The 22,994-nt window shown below is 34.4% G+C and overlaps 1 long non-coding RNA gene and 1 pseudogene across 2 annotated transcripts; both read left to right on the top strand.

Annotated features, from left to right (window-relative positions):
- Window positions 1-413: 413 nt before the first annotated feature.
- On the top strand, window positions 414-12,446 carry LOC114312421 (uncharacterized). Of its 2 annotated transcripts, none has more exons than XR_014346123.1 (3): window positions 414-520; window positions 1,121-1,200; window positions 12,051-12,446. It is a non-coding gene; the product is annotated as an uncharacterized LOC114312421 (long non-coding RNA). The 2 variants fall into 2 exon arrangements; XR_014346122.1 differs by lacking the exon at window positions 12,051-12,446 and adding an exon at window positions 1,851-2,531.
- A 1,744-nt stretch (window positions 12,447-14,190) lies between these two features.
- LOC145803468 (26S proteasome regulatory subunit 7 pseudogene) lies at window positions 14,191-14,866 on the top strand (annotated as a pseudogene).
- Window positions 14,867-22,994: the final 8,128 nt, after the last annotated feature.

Here is a 22,994-nt window from a genome sequence, read left to right as displayed (position 1 = left end):
GGTTTTGCCCTAATTGGGAGGTATGTTGTGTAAGAACTTAAACACAATCTAATTTTGATGTCGCATCTGATTAGATTATGAAGTCAAATCTCGAATTTGAGTTCTATAACTTATCTAAAACAAGCATTGTTTAGATGATTACTTATCACTTTCCCATCTTCTTACTTGTAGTAATGGACAATTACAATAATGCCCCTCAATGTCGTTATGGCTTAAGTCCTTCACAAATAGACATGTTCAAGACTGAAGATAATCCCATCTGCCAGCAGTCTGAAAGTGTCACAAAGGTTTATTCTCTTTACTTGTTGCTTTATTTTTGTTCACTTTATATCTAAGTGGCTATATGGTTGATAAATTTTATCAATCTTGCTGTTGTTACACCATAATAAGTTATTTTTCTGTCTGATTGCTACAGATTGTGCTAGCAGTAACTGAGCTTCTTGTTGCTCAGTTCATGTGGTTAGATTATGATAACCAATCGAAGCCCATATATCGGTATATAAATTCTTCTGGGACTCAGGTTAATACTTGAACGTACAGCATTTCTCCCATTTTTGTCTCATTTTTTCTTCTTGTTATCAGTCTATTTATTTCATGAGGTAAGTTCTTGACAAGGCAAATCTTGTGACAATTATACTTGCTTGTACCTCATAATGTCCTTACCAATACCTTTTAACCTAGTTTTTCATCACAAAAATGCTAATTCTTCTCTATTCCCAACTTAATATCCATGGCTTAAATTATTCATTGTAAGTAGTGTTTTTTGTATTTCATTCTTGCGCTCTGTTTTAAACTTTCTGGTCTATAAATTAATCGTCTTCATTGGAGACTTAATAATTTATACGTGTAAAAGATTTTTGGTTACTGCTTCTTGACCATTAATGTAATATGCCAAGATGGATTGGTCTCTCTCTCTCTCTCTCTCTCTCTCTCTCTCTCTCTCTCTCTCTCTCTCTGTCTCTGTGTGTGTGTGTGTATAGTAGAGCAATTTATTAATAATAAAAAGGAACATGGCATAGTCAAGCTTTGTTATGTAATTTGCCCATAAGTTGGTCAATGACATTTTCTAAATTTGAAAGGCTTTAATTGAAAATTTTACAATATCATGTTGGTTTTGGAGGCATATTTTATAACTAATATGGAGCCAATCAAGTTTTGGGAGTTTGGTTCACTTGTTCTCGAAGGTCTTGGCTATGAAAGGTACTCATCTTCTTAAAGGTCCTAAACTTATTATAGAACCTGTGTAGGCAGCTGTGTCCCAAGTTTCCTAAGTTGTTCTACAATAGAAGAAGGTAATTCGGTGTATTGAACCTCATCTTCGTGAAACTATTGATTTAGGAAGGTTGTTCTAATTGTCATAATTCTTTTAAGCTTAATTCAATGAGCTAGTGAATGTTTATTCAAAATTCAAATACGCATATCCTCAGAATAGGTTCTTATTAAATGAAGTCCCTAAAAAAATTATCTTTATAATTTAGTTTTATGTTATTAAGCTCAAGCATGTTATCAGGTTCTCGGTATTGGAGTTAGAGCCAGATTTCGGTTTAGGCAAACTAATTCCTTAAGAAACTTAGAATTCAAAGTGTTGACGTCCCAAAATCACCAAACGGCGTCGGATTAGCACAATACTTGGCACACACGACCACCTTGGCACGAGAGACTTCTGGAAGAAAACGGGACTCAAATCAGGTTCCCGATTTGGGAGTTAGAGCCAGATTTCGGTCTAGGCAAAATTATTTACTTAATTATCTTTGTAATTGTATAGTGGTTAAATTTTTATGTTTTTTTTGTAATTAACATATTAATACATAATTATATTGTCATTAATTATTTTTATTTTTTGTTTTCAGATATTTCCTTAGTATGAGTTTGCTTCTTGTGAAACGCATGCTTGTGAAGAATGCTGCTAACTTTTGTTTTTGTTACCCATAGAGAATGATGAGGAAAACTTTTCTTTTTGTTTTATGTCATTTTGATTTCTGAACAACATTATATATTTAAACATTATATATGTATTATGAAACATTATGTAGTGGGGTAATTTTGTTGATGTGTAATTATGAATGTAAGAATATTTTTATTAAAGATAAATTATTATTTCTATACAGGAATTTTTATATTATTATGCAATTATTGGTTTATTTTTCATTTTTTTTATTTAATATAGGTAATTTTAATAATTTTATTATAGTTTTTTTTTTGGCGACAGCACCACACAATCGCAAAAAACATTAGAACTAAAATTTATTTTTTTGGCGACATAAGCAATGCCGTCACAAAAGAAATTGGCGACAGAGGTCATGCTATCGCAACAAAAAAACATTTCACGACAGCATTTTTTTTGCCGTCTCAAATAAAACTTTTAGCGACGGTACAACATTGCCGTCACAAAAGGTCTCAATTTTTTACATATTATAGGCGATAGTAAAATGCCGTCGCAAAAAAAAGACGACGGCATTATGCTGTCGCTAAAACGTTTTAGCAACACCCTCTGTTGTGACCCCCCTTTGCCGTCGCTAAAAGTTTTTTGAGACGGCATTAGGTGTATTATGCTGTCGCAAAAAAATTGAAATTTTTGTAGTGAAACCCATAATGAGCGATAATGACTCTAAATCTAAACTTGATAACGAGCTATGATGACACTTTCTTTGGTAATTTCCAGGGGTCTAACTAGAAAGTTAGTCCCTTAGAAGTAAATGCACCAGTGATAAAGAGAAATGACAAACAAGAAATTGTGTTTAGCATAGGAGAGAAGTAATGCCTTGGTAATGAATTTCCGAATAGATTAAACCATTAAGCAAGGAAGGTCTCTTACTTATGATTGAACAACAACCTTTTGTTAAACACAACTCTTTAATCAAAATGAACAAAGAATGGAGGGAGGTTGCAGAGATGATTATGCAAAGGTGAATACAAGTGTATGAACATGTATGGAAGCTATAAAAAAAAAAGTCCAAGAAAAGACTATCAACTCAAATGGATTAAAGGCTACACACATGTGGACTTACAACAACACATCTACAATATTTAAAGCATATTTAAACATACAAAATAGCACTGAAACAACCCTAAAAATAGTGCTGAAAATTGAGTTTTCGAAGGGAAAAAGTGAGGAAAAATAGGCTAAGACCAAGAGGTTTCAAACAATCAACGGGCCTAAGGAATGGTGGCTAACCCCTCCTCTTTTTGGTGACTCAAAACCACATTTTAAGCTGAAATAAACTCTGAAAAAATAGTAGCTAAAAGTAAAGAAACAAGTGGGAAGAATAAGGATATAAGCTATGGGATAAGGTTCAAGAAAGGGTGGTTAACCCCTCCACCTTTGGTAGCTTTTAAATCATAAGTTTCAACACTTAAAACCAATCCAAAATAGTGTATAAACAACAAGAAAAGCGAAGAGACGAGTAGTGTAAACAAAGCAAACGATGGCAAAGGTTATACCTCTTGAAGAGAAGATACCATTGGTTAAGCAAATCGCAAGGCAAACACTCTCAAGAGCTGAAATTTAGGGTCAAGAATCTCAGCAAGAGGCTTTCTAACCTCAGACCATGAGGGATGGTCAAGTATTTATAGAATAAAGCCTTCTCACGTCAGAAATATCTATAATAAGCCAACTAATGCAAGGCATGCATATGAGGGGACAGCTAGCTGGCTGTAAAATATCTGGCTGCCGGGAAACATGGCCGGCCGGCCATGAAGAGGGCTGGCCGGCCAACCAAAAATGGCTTACCGGCCAATTGTTAGCCAGCAGGCCTCTGGGGGGTCAGGGTGGAAAAAAATAGATTTTGGTTCAAAGGAAGTGCAAGGTTTAGGTTCTGAAGTTCAAACGAAACCTTTTCCTGAAGAAATTGAATGATTGTACAGTGTAACATTTCATCATCGAGTGTTCAACGTGAGGCACCTAAGTCTTAAGGGTGGTCAAAAATGGGATGTCTACAGTTGCCCCTCTTTTACAGAGCTCGAAGTCATAAAATGGCGTGAGTGAATGTCAAAGCCCAAAGACGATCCATTTTGACAAGGCTGCAAGACTTGGGCAATCAATCAAAATGTAAATGCAATTGGTTAAACTCAAAAGCTACCTACGACCTTTGCAAGGAATCAAACCAGCGTAGTTCAAGGGCAAGATGTAAATAATACACAATGCAATGCATTTGAAAACTGGACTTACATGCTTTGCGAAACCGGTTATTTTGAAAATTCATGATCATGTAAGACAATGCAATGAACAATAATAAGATGACAGCTTCTGAATGAAAACCCTAAATTAAAACAAACCTAACCGTGTTCCACATGAAAAGGAAGTAAGTCAAAAACAAATCCAAACACGCTTCATGTGAAAGAAGGGACAATAGTGCAACAAACAGGTATATCTCACTGTATTTCATACGAAGAGAAGAAATGTTTTAACCAGGGAACAAGAGTGATGTAACCAACAGGCGTATCTCAACGTATTTCATACGGAGAGATGGACAGTTTTAACCAAGAGAAAGATACAAGCCAAACTACGTTTCATGTAGAGAGGGTACAAGGCACAAGCCAAATCACACTCACATGATAAGGGTAAAGGGATACAAGCCAGACTACACTTTGAGCAAAAAGGGAAAAAGCTCTATGCCAAACTACACTTTGCGCAGACAGGGTGGAGGGTGCAAGCCAAATCACACTCACGTGATAAGGAGAAGGAGTACTAGCCAAACTACACTTCGTGTAGAAAGGGTAGAAGGTGCAAACCAAATCACACTCATGTGATAAGGGGAAGGATATAAGCCAAATCGTACTCACGCGATAAGAGGAAAGGGTACTAGCCAAACTACGCTTCGCATAGAAAGGGGAAAAGCTCCATGCCAAACTACGCTTCGCACAGGAAGGGTAGCACCTGAAACAAACATGTAACTCCCTACTTCGAGACTAAAAGTTCGACCCTCACAAGGACCTCGAGGCCTAGCCAGCTTGGTTCTAATACTGATATCGTCATTGTCCGGACAGATAAGGTTGAGCCTGACTGGATTCTAGAACACCCAAAGGAATCCCAAGCTGGGTACAAAAATGCCTAATATGGCCCGGCTAGTTATGCGTACAGCATGCAAGTGGTCCCCTATTACATGGCTGGTTCAAAGTCTAGGAAAGCAAAGATGCTGGCGACGGCTCACCCTATAAACACCCGGTTGCCCCAAGCCTCAACTAACTAAATGGTTCCAGTGGTGCAGTTATTGGTTGAGTTAGTAACCTTGCCCTCCTCCTCTGATTCTTACTAGGTCTACCATGACCCCAAGCTGCACAAGTTGCCAAAGTGGTCTCCTCCCCATTTTGTGCCATTATTAAGATCGTGACCTCCACATGAGTTGTTGTTTCAACAAGCACACAATAACTCCTATGCCAAGACCCAGCAACCTTTTCTCGGATATCGTCACACAACCTTCTCTCAAACTCCAAGCAACAAAGCGCCTTAGTTTTCACCAAGTACAAAAGCAAACCTCAATAGGTTAGTAAACAATGCTTCAAACTATGCCAGAGGTGTACTACCTTGGCGCAACTCCACAAATTGTTTCCTCAATTCTTCCCCTGTGGAAGGAGGAAAATCTTCACTTCCCTATCTAGACATTCTTTTCATGAAAAACACAACAAACTAAGCACCAAATAAACACGTACACAACCGAGTTTCATAACTCAAATAGCAATAAATACCACTATATTTCATTCCATGAAAGCACTTAATTACATAATTATATACGAATTATACTCTTAAGATAGAGTTTGTTCCACAAAACCCTATTAGAACGAACATTGATCAAGTGCCCTTCTAATAAGACCTCCAAGTGTTTAATAAACACAAAGAACATCTTAAGGATCTAATTCCATACCCACTTAGTCACATAAGCATGTTATCATTCAGCATACTAGGCATACAAACATCACTATTAAACGAGACAAACCCATTGTGGTAATAACCATTTCCCACGTATCTAAAGTATTCAAACCCGGTACACTTTGATACCAAGTTGTAACGTTCCAAAGAAAAATATACATTCTACTCCATTAAAACACTCATAAAACATGTAGAAACTTGTCATTTTATACATTTATACAACATTCTTACATCAATGGCCCTTGAGTTCTTACAAGATTCAATTATATGCTTCATTCTACAACACAAAACCATGACATGATTGAAATGAAATAATATCTAACTTATACAAGTTAATGCCTTAAAGACTACAAATTTCCAAGGCCTTGCCCAGTACAACAAAAGTGTTATGACTCCATACAAAGAAGCCCTTAGCTTTACATACATAATCAAAACAGTAAAATGAGCCTCAAGCTCCAACTTCCTCCCAAGTCATCATCTAGGAGGAGGCACGCCATTCTACCTGGAAATAGTTTTTCACGTAGGGTAAGCATAAAACCCAGTAGAGACAATCCTAATGACATGTATGATGCTTAACAATGCCATAAGGTGAATGCATATGAAATGCCATGATAAAACACGCATTTTTCTCTTTTGAAACCGTGTCGTGCAAGAGTTCAAATCTCAATTTATTACCCGTACCTTGAAAAGAGATAACAGGGCAGTAAATACAAACATTGGGAATCTCTAAGTGCGTGTATAAATGTAGGCTATAAAAGCATTACTAAAGCCATTTCACTGGTACTATCAGAAAGGAAGGCATCCTAACCGCGCAGATTTTTGCTCTTTTACCAAAGGACACACAGGCCAACTTAAGTAACCATACCCCCTAATCAGATTCTACATGGTATTTACCCTTTTTTCAAAACAATACAAGTTTCTCAACACAACATTTCAAAACGTAAAATCTCTAGTTCATGAATCCATGATGTGCACAATACAATGTATGATTTTTAAAATGTCCAATTGCCTAATTCGCATGCAATTTTATACACACGACAATGTTATCCTTCACCAATAGCCAAAATAATTATCTCTAATGCAATTGTTAAAAGATAACAATAGCAACAACAACAATAATAATATCCAATATGATATCAAAAGCTGGAATCTCCATGATTTTTACAAAATCTCAATGACTTTGCACAATAACATTCACACTCCTTACGAGTCTTGTAAACCACGACACTCATATTCAATTTTTTCCTAAAAGCATTCGTATGGTTTTTCGACAAACTCAACTTTCGAAAAGAGTATTCAATACTCGTCAGTTCCAGAGGTTTTATAAATATTTTCAACCAAGTCTTCCTTTCCCAAAAATCCCACAACATACACAATTCCTATACCATTTTCTAAAACACCAAGCAATTCTAGGTTTTTGACAAACTTTTGGGGTTCCTTTTCAAAACACAATTTTCTTCAAAATCCCATTATACAACAACCATGAGTTTAATGAATTTCAATCCATTACCAAAAATAAGAGTTTTCCCCCAATTAATGCATTAATACAATATAACCAAAACCTATCTTTTTTCCCCAAACTCCTAACTATCAATAATAGCATATAACAACGCTAAATAACATGCACATTATTAAGAAAACCCCTACCTCAAAACAAGGAGAGGAAAAGATCCAAAGCTCAAATTTCAACGGCGACGAAAACATGAACTTTCCAAATTAAAACGAGGCCCTCAATACCCTCTATCTTAAAGTCTTAAGTACGAGGGGTGAGAAATGAGTAAAAAGAGATGAAACCAAGGTTTGAAACTCAAAAACCCTAAAAAAGAAAAAAAAAAGAAAAAAAAGTGATTTGGATCAAAAGAGAAGAAAGAGGAGTTCAAAATAGTTATTTTCAGCTTTTTGGTGTGATATTTATAGAGCAGACACATCGCAAGCGCGACCAACCCTTTTGCGGGCGCAATGTACAAATTGCGGCCTACCTCGCAGCTCTTCACGGGCCACATAATTTCGTTACATACTCAGACCTAAAGGTGCATTTTGGTCGCAGCCCATTGCGGGCACAACACTCGGATACAAAACATTGCGGGTGCTACAATAACCGTCACGACCGTAACTAGCCTAACCAAGCAAGCTTCTTATTAGTTTTTGGGGTCAAAATTAAGGTTCTCGGCAACAAAAAAAGACCTAACACAATAAAATACAACCCACAACAAGTGTTAACTCGAAACAAAAGAATAGAAAAGGTCGGGTCTCAATTCGGACCGCTACAAGATTCATCTGGAAGATCAACTTCTTTCCTTTATTTTTAAGAGAAGAAGATATTATTGATCGTGTGTGCTCAAGTCAAATTTTAGCACACACAGTAACCTAAAAAATTACATAAATGGTACATATAATACACACCCCTCAAAGGTTATATATCATAAAATTCTCCTTTAATTGTAAATCTAGTTATTCCAAGTATATTTGTTTTGTACTGCAAGTGAAATTTTCTATTTCAATTGCTTTATTTATTTATTTATTTTAGATGGGATCATTTGCTTTATTTGATATAGTATTTTCATTTGTTATTATTTTATTAAAGAATAATTGTTGCTGTAAATTATCAAGATGATATCTTATGTGATCATGCTATTTTGTCATAAATTGTTTTACCCTTTAGACTATGCTTATAGATAACTACCAATCACATATGAATAAATTTTGATAACATGGGATAAATTTGATTTTTGTTGTTTACAACAATAAAAAAACAAATTACGTAAATCAATCTATGAACCAAACGCGACACGCCATAAAATAGAGAACATTAGAGAATATATTAACAAATAAATATAAGGTTTATCTAAGATTACAAAATAGGAAACGTCACTAATGAGTCATTTAGTTAATAACCAAGTAAGATCCGAGGAAGGTCGAAGGAGTCAATATAGCCTCCTTTCAAAGTCCAGCCACCTTAGATAGCAAAGCTACATTTTTGACAAATCTTAATAAGATATTAACACAAGGTCTACATGAGTCGATGATAAAAAATAAATAATAAATAGGTAGTATAAAAGATACGTACAAATATATAATAATTACAAAATCATGTCTTTAATACAACATGAGATATATCACTTACAATCTCAAAACACGTTTGCAAACTAGTCTCTAATCCTCCTAGGGCAGCCGTACGTCCTCAAACGCTTCAGCTTTGTCTTCAACCGGTCTAATAGTCTTCAATACCTGGCATGAAACGCCATTAGCTTTAAATGCCCAGTAAACGCACACACACACTGTCCATTTTTCCTAATCCAATACACCATCACAATTATAACAAGAAAGTAATGAAGCATGATAATCATTCAATAATAAAGGATTACAGATGTTAAAAATCTAGAAATCCCCCAAAGAGACTTCGTCCTCCCAACCACAAGAATTAGACGTAGATTATTCGATATGCCCCCTCTTTTGCTACTTTGTTACAGAACTTACCTCAGATGCCTACCAACAATTATCTACCGCGTAGTGCCAACTGTAGGGCCTCAAAAGAGATGGTAATAATGAGCCTTGCCTACATCCCTCCTTACACCAAAATACCTAGGGTCCGAATACAACCGCTCCGTTCAAGGGTTCCGAAAAAACCGCTTGCACAAGACTTTACTTTCAAGGGGAACACGTCCCGCTAATCAATTCAATTTGATCATAACTTTATCTCATAACAATACTCATGTGATCGAACCCCATTAGCCACCGTATTAAGTTTTATGTTGAGATTAACGTTTTAAGTTGGTTAGTACAAGCAAGTAACAAAGTAATAAATTTGCACAGATGTAAGCATCATCGAAGGACTAAAATAAAAGGTACACACCCATAACATATGTAATATCATACCAAGATATGATCATTTATTAATAAGCATATTCATGAACACAGGAGCATAAAATACCAATGCCAAATAGAATTTTCAGATTCAGTACTACTTAAAGATTAAAATCAAAAGGGCAATTTCAGATTTTTCCTGAACTCGGCCTTCCTATGGTTCGTAGAGAACTTAATCTAGTTTCACAACATGTTTCATAAATGTGATAGCTTTTCTAGATTTTTAGTTTTTTAAGAAACACTCCAGTGCTGTTCATATTCGTCGACTGTTACAAAAATCGAATTTTCTTACAAACCGTTTACTCTTTTTCAATGAAACCAATTTTCCTTGAAAGCTAACTCTTTAAGGAAGTTTTTCACATAAAAATAAGGTCCAGAAGATTTTTCTACATGTTTGTGTAATTTTTGAAAGTTAGCTATAAAACAGATTTTTCATGTACAATACTCAAAGTAAGAAGATTAATGAGAAAAGAGGCTAACTAAGGAAAAAATTTTACTTCTTTTGTGATGAAAACACACTAAATAATGTATCAATAACTCAGATTTTTAGAGTGATGGTATGCCTTTGGAAAAAAAAATGTGCGATATGAGAAGAAGAAAAGTTGTTTTGCATCTATTAAGAGGAAATATGAATAGAAGAAGGATTAAAGCCTAATTCAGTCACTTTGAACACATGAATATCATCACAACACATCTAAAAATGTGGTTTTAAATCTCTAATAACATGTATTTGAAAAAGGAAATAGAATGAGGGATGGTGATGTGGCTTACTTAAGGCTTGATTAAATTGCTAGCAACTTTCTCTTTCTCTCCTATCCTTCACCAAGCTCACTCTCTTCCCTCTCTTCTTCCAGCCAAATGAAGTGTTTGTGTGTGTTCTTGTAAGTAAAATGCTAAGGGAGAGGTGGTTTATATAATAAAATTGGTGTAAAACGTCCAAAATGCCCATTGGTTGGAGTTGGATTGGATATTTTGGATTTAGTTTGAATTCAATAGAATAGTAGAGGATTAGAGGCCTTAATTGAGTACTTAAGCATGATCTAGTTAGGGTTTTATCTTAATCAAACCAACCTAGTTACAAGTACAATGCATATATACATATATATATATATATATATATAAGTTTGTACCTAAGGTCAAAGATTTTTTCCTTAATTCATGCAAGTTTGTCTCAAAAGTACACTCATTGTATCTATATAGGTTATGGCCAGACATAAATGGTGATTTGAAGGACTTATTTTATTTTATTTTTTTGTGTACAAATATTGGAATTTGTAAAGTATGATGTATAAAATAGATTTTAGGATACAAGTGTATATATATAATGATACTTGTTTGGGGTCAATTTGTGATTTAATAAAAATGTGAGGGCTTTGGATTTAATTTATGATTTTGAACATTCATTTTAGTGTAAAATTAAATTAAATTAGGTTTGGATTTCTTGTTTCGAATAGAAAGGCGATCAACCGACGAACGTGATAAGGATCGAAAAAACCTAGGGTTTTCAAGTGGTAAATTCACATTTAGGGAGTCAATTAATCAGTATTAGGGTATCAAAATTGATTCCTAAGTTACTGAAATCGATTAGGGTTTGCGAGTTTTCAATTGGCACGCGTTTTCGACTCTATAGCTAAAATTGAAGGCAAATAAGGAATCAAGGGTCTCTATTGAAATAATTCAAAAGTAAGGGTCAAAATAAAATTAAAAAGGTCAGGGGCCTCATAGTTAAATAATTAATATTAGCGTGTAGAAATGATTAGTAAGCTATCGAAGCCAATTAGGGTTTGTATGGGTTCATTCGCGATGCATCTGCAATTCTAGGGTTAAATTTGTGAATAAACGAAGAACTAAGGGCTTTATTATAACAACTCAAAATTTAGGGACTTAATAGGGTTTACAAAAGTTAGGGGTCTCACACCAAATCCCAGTGCAAAGGTAATTTAGAGTAACTTTTGTTCTTGGTGATTAATTTGGCTTTTTTTAGTAAGTAGGTCCTCTTAACTAAGATATTTATTAGTAAAATATTAAATGATTAAACTATTTTTTATAAGTTTCACTTTTAAGAATAATGTACAAGGGAAAAAAATAATGGAAAATCTAGTGGTAATTTTTTTTTTTTAATGTGCTTATAACCTAATTTGTCCATAAGTTTTTCTTGTGTCCCATTAAGTCCCATACATTTAGACTTGTATCCCAATAGGTCATTTTTCCCTATTTTATAATATTTTTTGGACTATTATATCCTTTGTCTAGTTTGATTATATGTAACACACAATAGGATATATACGATTTTTCATATTCTGCTACTACGTTTTGGCAGTTGCATGATCAATGTTTGGAGAGGATACCACTGGGACACATTTCTTCTCTGTGAAATTGTTTGTGGTAGGGTTTTTTCCTAAACGTTGGTGGTTGAGATCGAAGGGATAGAGAATGATTCGAAACTCTGTTTTCTTCTCTAATTGCGATTCCAGCCAGAGATTGAAGGGAAGGAGAACAATTCAAAGCTCGATTTTGTAGTCAGTCAATTTCATTACAGACTTGTTAACAATCCAGTTTGTAGTCAATGTGAACATCCACATTTGTGTGTGTTAACAATTGAAATATACTATATAAACATTCATATTGGTTACAATTCAAATGGGGTGTAAGTGTGCCCATTTTCATCTTTGTGAAGATTAACATAATTATGTTAATCTTCACATTCAATCAAATAACCACAAGCCACAATTTTTATTTGGACACAAACATGATGTGAATGTTCACAATGCAACATAGAGATGTGAAGATCCACATTAATTTTGGAATATAATTACTCACACTTAGTGTTAATATGGACACACCCATATAATATTGAGTGGTGACCATGTTTTCAAAGTGTTCATTACCATTATGCAATGATGAAGTTAAAGTTTACATCAACATTGTATTAGCCACAAATCACATTTTTGTGTGAACACAAACATGATGTATTATTTGCATTAATTCTGGGATATAAACATGGACAATACATCAATGTATTATTTCAATGTTTTCAAACCAACACACACCCAAACATATAAGTGTATTCTAGAATACAAACATGGATAACATTAAATGGAAATGAAGACTTGTCATTGTTTTTGTTACTCAATGGTAATATTCACATGCCCATGTAATGTTGTATCGTGAGTATTAAACAAGGCTAATGTTAATGTTAAAGTTCTCTACAAAACAAGGTTCATGTTAATGTGAAAGTTCTCATCAAGCTTAATGTGTTTTGATGTTAAGCGAGGTAATTATTCACTCAACGTCGATGTTCACATTGCTATTAAATAAGATTAATGTTCACATTGCTGTTGAACAATCACTACAAGAATTAACACATTTGCCGACCAAAAAATTGGTCGGCAAAAGTCTAATTTTTGGTCGGCAAAACATATTCCCGACCAATTTTTTTGGTCGCCAAGTTGGTTGGCAATTGAGGGTCGCGGAAAGTAATTAGCGACTAAAAAGATTTTTAGTCGGCAAAACATTCTATTTGGCAACTAAATTGTTGGTCGCTAAACATATAATTATTGCGACTAACCTATTTAGTCGCGAAAAGACTTTGGTCGGCAAAAATTACATTCAATGACCATACATGTTAGTCGCTAATTTGATCGGCAAAAATTATTTTCAACGACCAACAAAATTGGTCGGCAAAAATTACATTCCACGACCAAAACTTCTTCGTCGCTAAATATATTTTTTCTACGACCAAAAAATTTAGTCGCCATTTGTTACTTTTCGCAACCAAAACTTTTGGTCGGCAAAAGTGAGATTCCACGACCAAGAACTGTTTTGGTCGGCAATAGACGTATTTTTTGCGACCAAAAATTTTGGTCGGCAATTGTCATTTTTTGCGAAAAAAAATTATTTATTTGTCGCGACTAATAAATTGGTCGCCAAAAGCAAGAAAACAATACACCTGTAATTCCTAATAATTCATTCAATCCATAATAAACCTATAATTTTAAAGCATCATTCAAATCAACTGAATCATTAACATTTGACAAAATACATAATTCATTGACATTCGACACAATACAACTATTCTAAGTTTTCATTCACAAGTCACATCCATCTAGTATAACAATTTGAAACATAACTATTTGTTATCCATGCGCAGCTATCAACAAATAAAACTACTAATATTTGTTATCCATACACATCCATCCAAAAATATTTAATCCTCCCAAAAATGCTTATACTGTCAAGTAGTCTTGTACAATTTAGCTTCATGCACGAGATCATCCATCATCCATCTATACCAAAGAAAATGAGAAATAATGTTAGGTTTGTTTTTAATGACAATATTTGAAATGGGTAATTAAATTATCAATTTCAGAGAATCGTAAGTTCAAATCAAACTTTCTAACTCATTTGCAGGTAATTAAATTATCAATTTCAGAGTATAAGATACTAATTACAAATTTAAAATGGGTATTAACAGATTGGACAATGAGACTCATGTTTACACAGAGAAAAGTGCAAGGTTCATATATGGTCATGGCAAACACAATCAAGCTTGACAAGCACAGACAGACATAGAAGACTACTACAGTGTTGAAAACAATCTTTCTCTTATTTATGGTTTTCTCTGTTTTTTCATTTCTTTTCTTTTCTTTTTCTTTGTTTATGGTTTATTTGTTTCTCCTTATGTAGTTACTTCAAAGGAATGATCCTGAAAAGTTTGTGAACCCCGGAATCGACCCTCCTAAGGGTGTTCTATGTTATGGTCCACCTGGTACCGGTAAGACACTTTTAGCTAGAGCTGTGGCTAATAGAACTGATGCGTGTTTCATCCGTGTTATTGGAAGTGAACTTGTTAAGAAATATGTTGGGGAGGGTGCCCGTCTGGTTCGTGAACTATTTCAGATGGCACGTTCCAAAAAAGCTTGTATCGTGTTTTTTGATGAACTAGATGCCATAGGAGGTGCACGTTTTGATGATGGTGTGGGTGGAGACAATGAGGTTCAGCGCACTATGCTTGAAATTGTGAATCAGCTTGATGGATTTGATGCTCGAGGGAACATCAAAGTTCTGATGGCAACAAATCGACCAGACACTCTAAACCCTTCTGTTACTAGTGGATCTGTGGTTGGTGCTATTTGATTATATAGTCCATCAAATGTATCATCATGACAGTTTGAGATTTGCAATAGCTTTGTTGTGCTAAACAAAAAAAAAAAAAAATTGTCTAACTTTTTATGTGCGTCGAACACAAGGATGTTCTTCTCACCGCCTTTGCTGTCGAATCCATAGGCAATAGCTGCAGCAGATGGTTCATTTAAAATTCTAGCAACATTCAGCCCAGCAATAATACCAGCATCCTTGGTAGCTTGCCTTTGGGCATCATTAAAGTAGGCTACAGGTTGCAAAAAAAAGTAAAAGGGAGTACCACAGCATCCTTGGAAGAGTGGAGAACAATAGTAGTAATTTAGAAGAGTTCTACTCACCAACAACTGTGACAACAGCATCCACTACAAGAATTAACACATTTGCCGACCAAAAAATTGGTCGCTAAAAGTCCATTTTTGGTCGGCAAAACATATTCCCGACCAATTTTTTTGGTCGCCAAGTTGGTCGGCAATTGAGGGTCGCGGAAAGTAATTGGCGACTAAAAAGATTTTTAGTCGGCAAAACGTTCTATTTGGCGACTAAATTGTTGGTCGCTAAACATATAATTATCGCGACTAACCTATTTAGTCGCGAAAAGACTTTGGTCGGCAAAAATTACATTCAACGACCATACATGTTAGTCGCTAATTTGGTCGGCAAAAATTACTTTCAACGACCAACAAAATTGGTCGGCAAAAATTACTTTCAACGACCAACAAAATTGGTCGGCAAAAATTACATTCCACGACCAAAACTTCTTCGTCGCTAAATAATAGTTTCTACGACCAAAAAATTTGGTCGCTATTTGTTACTTTTCGCGACCAAAACTTTTGGTCGACAAAAGTGAGATTCCACGACCAAGTGTTGTTTTGGTCGGCAATAGATGTATTTTTTGCGACCAAAACTCTTGGTCGGCAATTGTCATTTTTTGCGAAAAAAAATTATTTATTTGTCGCGACTAATAAATTGGTCGCCAAAAGCAAGAAAACAATACACCTGTAATTCCTAATAATTCATTCAATCCATAATAAACTTATAATTTTAAAGCATCATACAAATCAACTGAATCATTAACATTCGACACAATCCAACATTCAATCCAATTTTTTTTTTTTTGAACAATCAATTTTTGTTTATAAACATTCAATCCAATATTGAACAAATTCATTCAACCCAACCTAAATATAACATTAAAATTCATCATATTTTCCTGCTCAATCCCAAACTTTACAATCATTCCATTCAAAACATTAATTGAGACAAGTTTTAAATATCCATCTATTGAAAACCAGTAAGTAATTGAACAAAAATTAAAAGCAAAATCAATGAAGGAATCCAAAAAAAATTCTAAAACAGGAAGGAATATATATGGTTTTGAAGCATCAGCCTTGTGCTTGATCGTTTTTGGAAGTCACCTACAAATAAAATAAGAAAAGTTAGAATCCAGAAAAACATCCAAAATGAAGTATTCTCATAAAAAAAAAAATTAACCATATGGCAAAAACTTTATATGATTACATTACAAACATTTGATGATGACTATACCACAATTAAGTATTGGCATACCTAAACAATGAGACAAAGCAGCTCAGCAAGTCTCGCCAAGATAATCCTTCAGTAATACTTTGAGACAACAAGGATGTTCTGCAAGAAACAATAACGTCTTGTAGATGAACCATTGCAGCATATAATTGAAATATATAATTGAACATGAGTGAAAGATTACATGTTCTATTATTCTGTCTCAAATCAAAAAGAGGAACTCCTTTAAACAAAGGGCTCCCTGATACCCAAAAAGAAACCAAATGTCATTCTGTTTAAAATTCTATTTGTGTATCAAATAAATGAACAGGTTTTAACCTACCTTAAAATGCTCCAGTGGGTACTTGACATCAGCCAAGTTGATTTTTTCCTACAACACAATGGTGGAGAAAAATTAGACCAAAGAATAGTACACTTCATATAAGCAATTTTAGCATAAAAATTTGTATGAATTTGGGTAAATTATGATTGTACAATCGAAGGCTACCAAAGAGCAATTAACAAATTTTAAATATAGCCATCAAAAGGAGATACATGAATAGATATAACACATGAAAGCTTAGCCAACATCATGAGTATTATTCATGAACCAAAAATGAAAAGGGGGGCAAATCCAATGTATGTTTTTGGTCAATCTGTTTAAGCTTCAAATTTTATTAAGATTGCTTAATTAAACTGAATATCAAAGACCATTTTTAAATCATCACTTAGTAATTTATTCGAAGACTAGAGGCACACAGTAGGGGCAGGATTTAAAAATGTCCTGACCCATTAATTGTTTCAGAAACTAATGCATGTAGTGGGCATCCAACACAAGCCTTAAACCCCAATTACATAGGTTTTCTACACAAATCAATGAACCCTTCTTTGCCATAAATTTCAGAATGCATGTTCATGAGTTATAGGGACAAAAAACATTAGCAGTCTACCTAACAAACATACAAGCACAGCCCATATGAAAATCCACTCAATATGACTTCAAATCACATCTATTGGATGCTGGTTATGTGAATCCTCTAATAACATTATAAGCCGTGTTGAAGAGGTTTTACTAAATGCTTCATGAATGGTCTATAAATCATGATTTTGCATTATAGGCATTGGATTAATTGCTCGAAAGACAAAACGGTAAATATAACAAAGGATAACATAGTCAGACTTACAAACATGTGCACATAAATAAGTTTACTTAATTGAAAACATCAAGCATCCATTATAATAATATTATCAAAGAAAAAAAATATCATTCTACTTCTTCTCCACTTAAAGGTAAGAAGAACATTAACGAGCAGAGCAGAGACATAAGTCTGTCTTTCGTACCATTCAAAACCACACTTCACTCAAAAGGGTTACAGACAAGTTGACTTCCAATCACAAATAAACTTACAAGGGTTAACACCATCACAAGTCTTCTTAAGAAGAATCACAGCCCAAGAAAGCCACTTTATGGCATCAGCATACTTCCCCTGTTTGTAATTATCCATCCCCTTGTTCTTCGCAGCTGAGGCTGAAACACCAGTAGGCGGTGTTTGGACAGCAAATGGTGAGGCGAGGTGGGGTGAGGACAACATTTTATATGAAAACTTCTCAATGGAAAAATTAACCAAGAGAAATTAAAACAAAATCAAAAACTCAAGATGACAAGCAAAAGAAATAACAAATTATATTTAAAAAAAGTGCTTACCACATGCCCTACTGACTGCCGCATGAGTTGCATCTCCTAAATAGCGTAGCCGCAACTCATCACCAGGTACAAGACGCAACTCATTATCTGCCTACAACATAAAGTGTACTTTTAGCTTTAACAAAGTGTACAAGTTTAGCAACTTTGGGAAAAAGGTATATATAAGGGAACACCACTGACTCAGGTCCCAATTCATATCCTTCAATGCATTGACACTGAGACAAGGCTCTCTGCACAAAAGAACGACAACACTCTCTGTCTTGGCAGAGATGCAAAAGCATTTCGACAACCACAATTGTAACATACAAGGATTGTTTCTCCCAGGGGACTATCTTTTTGAAGACAAACTTCCTTGTGTTTAGCTCGAACCTACGAAAAACAATAGCATAAATGGTCCATGTTTATGTATCCTGATAATTGGTTTCCTATCTTTGTTTAGTAAATTGTCCATGGAAACCCTAGGTACCTCTTGATAGAATATTCATAAAATACTCTACATTAAATTGCTTGCCTTGAAGAAATCTTGGAGCAGATCTAGAATGCCTGGGCATTAGGTGTTAAAACCACAAAAACATCTCTACATGCTAGGGTAAGACTACGAATATCTAACTCTTATCAAACTTCGTAGTGGTGAGAGTCTAGTGCACCTAGAATAAATATATAGTTTTTAATTTGAAGATTCTTCTCCATGTTTTTATGTCTACTTTCCTTGTTATTTTATTTTCTTTAAGACAATAGTCTAATTAATTTATTTGCCATATCTTTATTTATGACTGTAAACTTCTTATTCATATATTTCATTGATCCAAATATCATTTATCATCTTGCCAGATTATTTTATAACATTATATCGTTATTATTTCGACAGAAGAAAGAGATGTTCAATTTCGATAGCTGGCTTTTCTCTATTTATTCAATTTTTCAGATGATTGATTTTGTCACTTTGAAATCAATTAAGTTTAAAAGGCTGCTGTAATGAAGATTGGATTGCTAGAAGTTGAACTCTTTTCTCACTCCAACATTTTCTTATACTAATATCACACTTACATATTATACTAATCACTAATGTTGATCAATTTAAAAAGTAAATCATTCTAGCAGTCATCTTGAATTGGTTCATCCCCCCTGGTTAATCTTTTTAAATATAAACTATACTATAAAGCATAATGTTCCTTATAATATGCAAAGTGCTTGTTCAAATATCGATTCATTGTATGGCTTCTGTATTTCCACTTGTTAAAAAATTTATAAAACCTCTAAGGTGCCTTCACCTTTGGAAGTTGACTTCACTTCAAAATTCACACTTGCTCATTGAATATTGGATATTCTTGTCAATTTTTTGAATGATTTTGGCACGTGCTTCAATTGTGTTAAATTTATCTATTTCCTTCAAAAAGCTAGAGGTAATTGTCTCCTTGTCAACCCATATATGTTTTAGATACTTGTTAAAGTTACGTATTAGTGGTGTCATATGTTCACTAAATAGATGATAAATTTGAAACCTAAACAATTTCTGGTTGCAGAACAACCCAGATTTGTGAAACCTAAATCATTATATGCACCGGTGCCTGGTTTGCATATTATCTCACAGTGCACCAAGGAATTAAGATATTGGCTATCAAATTCATGTCCTTGAAAATTGACATTGCATGCCAATGTAACTTCTGCTTGATTAGCAGAAAAATAATAAATAAATGAATGAAAATAATTTGCAAACATAAAATTTATAGCATTAATCACATCCAAAATGATATGTAAATGACATTTTTGAAATTATGGGGCCAATGATGGATGTTTTGATTGAAAATGAAGAGAGTAGAAGAAATCACATCATTCTCTACAAAAGTTCTGTTCCTATATCATATTTCATAAAAGACATGCTGTGGGTGCATCTTGAATTCAATCCAGATGATGTTTACTATCCATTTGTGGCACTCTCGACCTGATTAATATGAAAGGTCTGACCCGGAATTTGTGTTTTTGGGTCTATTTTGACCCAGTTTGCTACATTCAAATTCTAGTATATATTGGGTTAATTTGGATTTTTAGGATGAATTATGATCTTGTCAACTAAGGTTTAAGAGAGAGAGAGAGAGAGAGCCAGCTTATTGTAATCTCTATATTCATAGTGAAATTGTTTCGTCATTCTTTCCCCATGGATGTATGATTATTGTCAAACCACGTAAATCCGTGTATACTTATGTGTTTGTTCTGTTTTAGTTTTTTCCCATCTTCTATGCCATAACAAAACAAATGGACTATGTCATGCAGTGCTTATCTTTTCCATATTAGTAGAAAATAATGGACTATTTAGTATAAATCATATAAAACCCTATAGCAAGTGTTGATAGTTGGGAAATAGAGGAAGGGAGAGAGAGAAACAGAGAGAGAGCGAGCGAGACAGAGAACGCGACCGAGACAGAGAGGGAGAGAAGGAAATGCCCATCTAATGCATTCTAATGCCCATCTAATGCATTCTAATGCCCATCTAATGCATTCTACCAAAGGTCAAAATGATGTGTGTAATCCCTCATGATATTGTTCTGAAAATTATTGTGCCAAGAAAAAGAGAAGGAAAAATAAGAACAATTTCTCATTTCACAAAGGATCATCTCGCATAAAGTGAGCCAAGCACATTATACAAAGGTATTGAAAATTATAAATAAAATGTCACCAATGTAAACAATATTGCATCACCTCCAATTTATTATCATTTATCATAATTATATTTGATATGACACCATTCACTGTCGGCATTATGACAAACCAAACCCTATGGTTCTCAATTGTCATTAGAATATTTAAGCTGATAATATGCATTTCAAATGAAGAGAAATCAGTTAACTACTTATAAAAAAAGAAGAAAAAGAAGAAGCAACTTACTTCAGGAAACACACCAGGGCGACCTGCAACATGCCGAGCATGATTAAGAGCAGCTGGTGTAGTGGGGGACTCTCCAACCGTTATGTGCTTGAAATAATAAGTAGCAAAATTATCAACTGCAGATGCACACTGACATAACAAATTCAAAGGATTATTTAACGGAAAAACATCTCAAGGGAGCTGCAGTACTCTTGTATCATACCATTACAAGAATGATTCTGTATGTTAAGAAAATTAAGAATGAAGTGCCTAAGTAAACACTCTCATAACACAATGGAAGGGTAAAAGCAATGTGAGAAGGGTTTCTAGGACCTAGAGAGAAGGAAAAATATATATATATATATATATATATATATATATATATATATATAATATTTTAGTTTCGTCCAGCACGAAAAAAAAAAAAAAAATGAGAACAAAATGTCAAGAGAGATAACAAACAAACCTGTGATATCATATTTGCATCCAGTACTCTTGGGAAAAATCTGAGTTTTTGATAGTGAAAATCCAAAACAGTAAGTACAGTACTATCACACACACAAAAAAAAAAGCTTGCGCATCTGTTCTCCTAATTGAGGTGCATATTACATATATATATTGAATTAACACAAAAATACAAAAGAGGTAGAAAAGATACATATACATGTGGAACACATTGATATAGCAGAATCACGTGGTCCTGCAAATTAAACTCACTTAGTCTTGCAATCAGCAAGTTCAGATCATGATGAATAGACAAGCCAACAGAACAACCAATAGGTTCATGATATGGCAAGCTAGCTCACCTCAGAAAATACAGAAAAAAGTTTACCAATAAATTGTTAAACCCTTTTCACCCTAATGTTGAATCATTTGTGAAACTCTCTACAATATTACAATTTTGGGATAACTAGGAATCTGAATCTGAATCAATAAATACAGCAACTTGCGCAACAGATGCATAGATTCAAAAATTAAGATCAATTACATAATCTGATTCAATTCAGAACAGATCACTAGACCATGATCAATTCCAAATAGTTGGGATAACTAGGAATCATGAACATGAATATTCCACACAATAATCACAAAACGTGCTTTGAAGATTCAGATAAAAAAATAAATAACAATATTGAATCTTGCAAGACTAGCAACAACCCAAATCGCTATTCTACCTAACATGATCTGAAAGAAGACAAATAGGAAAAGTGAAGTGAAAAGTGAAAAGAAGAAAAAAAAAAGTCATCAAAAAAGAAAGAAGATAGATGCAAAGATAGAACCGAATCAAATGGATGATGATACTCACAGCCCACAACGGCAAAGCAGGAGCTCGGCCAGTGATGATCAGCCAAACCCAACCATACCCAACAAAGTAACAGTCAAAACCCACATAGATAGAAATTAGAATCGCACGAAAAAACAAAAACCGAAAAATCAAAACCATTTTTTAACAAAGAAAAACAGAGATTGAGCTGATTGGAACCTCGTTATCGTTGGTGAAGTAACAGAGGACAACCCAGACACCAACGCTGCACATTTTCTGGTCCCAGCAATTGGTGAAGAAGCTTTGAAGAAGCAGCTTCGGAGCTCATAACTCGAACCAAAATTCGTCGCTCGTCGCTCGCCTCCGTGAGAGAGAGAGAGAGAGAGAGAGAGAGACGTGTTGTTTCGAAACAGGGGCTCTGCAAACCTGAAAGGAAATGAAAAAATGGGGGGAAAGACGGTAAAAAGGGGGGAAATTAGTTTGGGCAGGCGGGTCAGTGAAAAAAAGGGGGAAATTTTTTTTCATTTTTTTTAAAGAATTTTTTTTTATTTGGTAGAAGTAGGGGTAATATTTCAATGAAAAATATTTTTTGTTAAAATAAAATTATTTTTTATGGTCAATTAAAAATATTTTTTTGTGGCCGATTTTTTTTTTATACTAAAAATCAAGAACTAATTTTTTGTGGTAAATGAGAGAAAGCGACAGTAGTGGTGAAGGTGGTGGATATGAGGTGCTGGTGGTGGTGGTGGTGATGGCGAAGGAGATTAGTG

This window comes from Camellia sinensis, chromosome 12 (genome assembly GCF_055761805.1).
Source record: "Camellia sinensis isolate YWXY chromosome 12, ASM5576180v1, whole genome shotgun sequence".
Lineage (NCBI taxonomy): Eukaryota > Viridiplantae > Streptophyta > Magnoliopsida > Ericales > Theaceae > Camellia > Camellia sinensis.
This window is presented reverse-complemented; position numbering and strand designations above follow the sequence as displayed.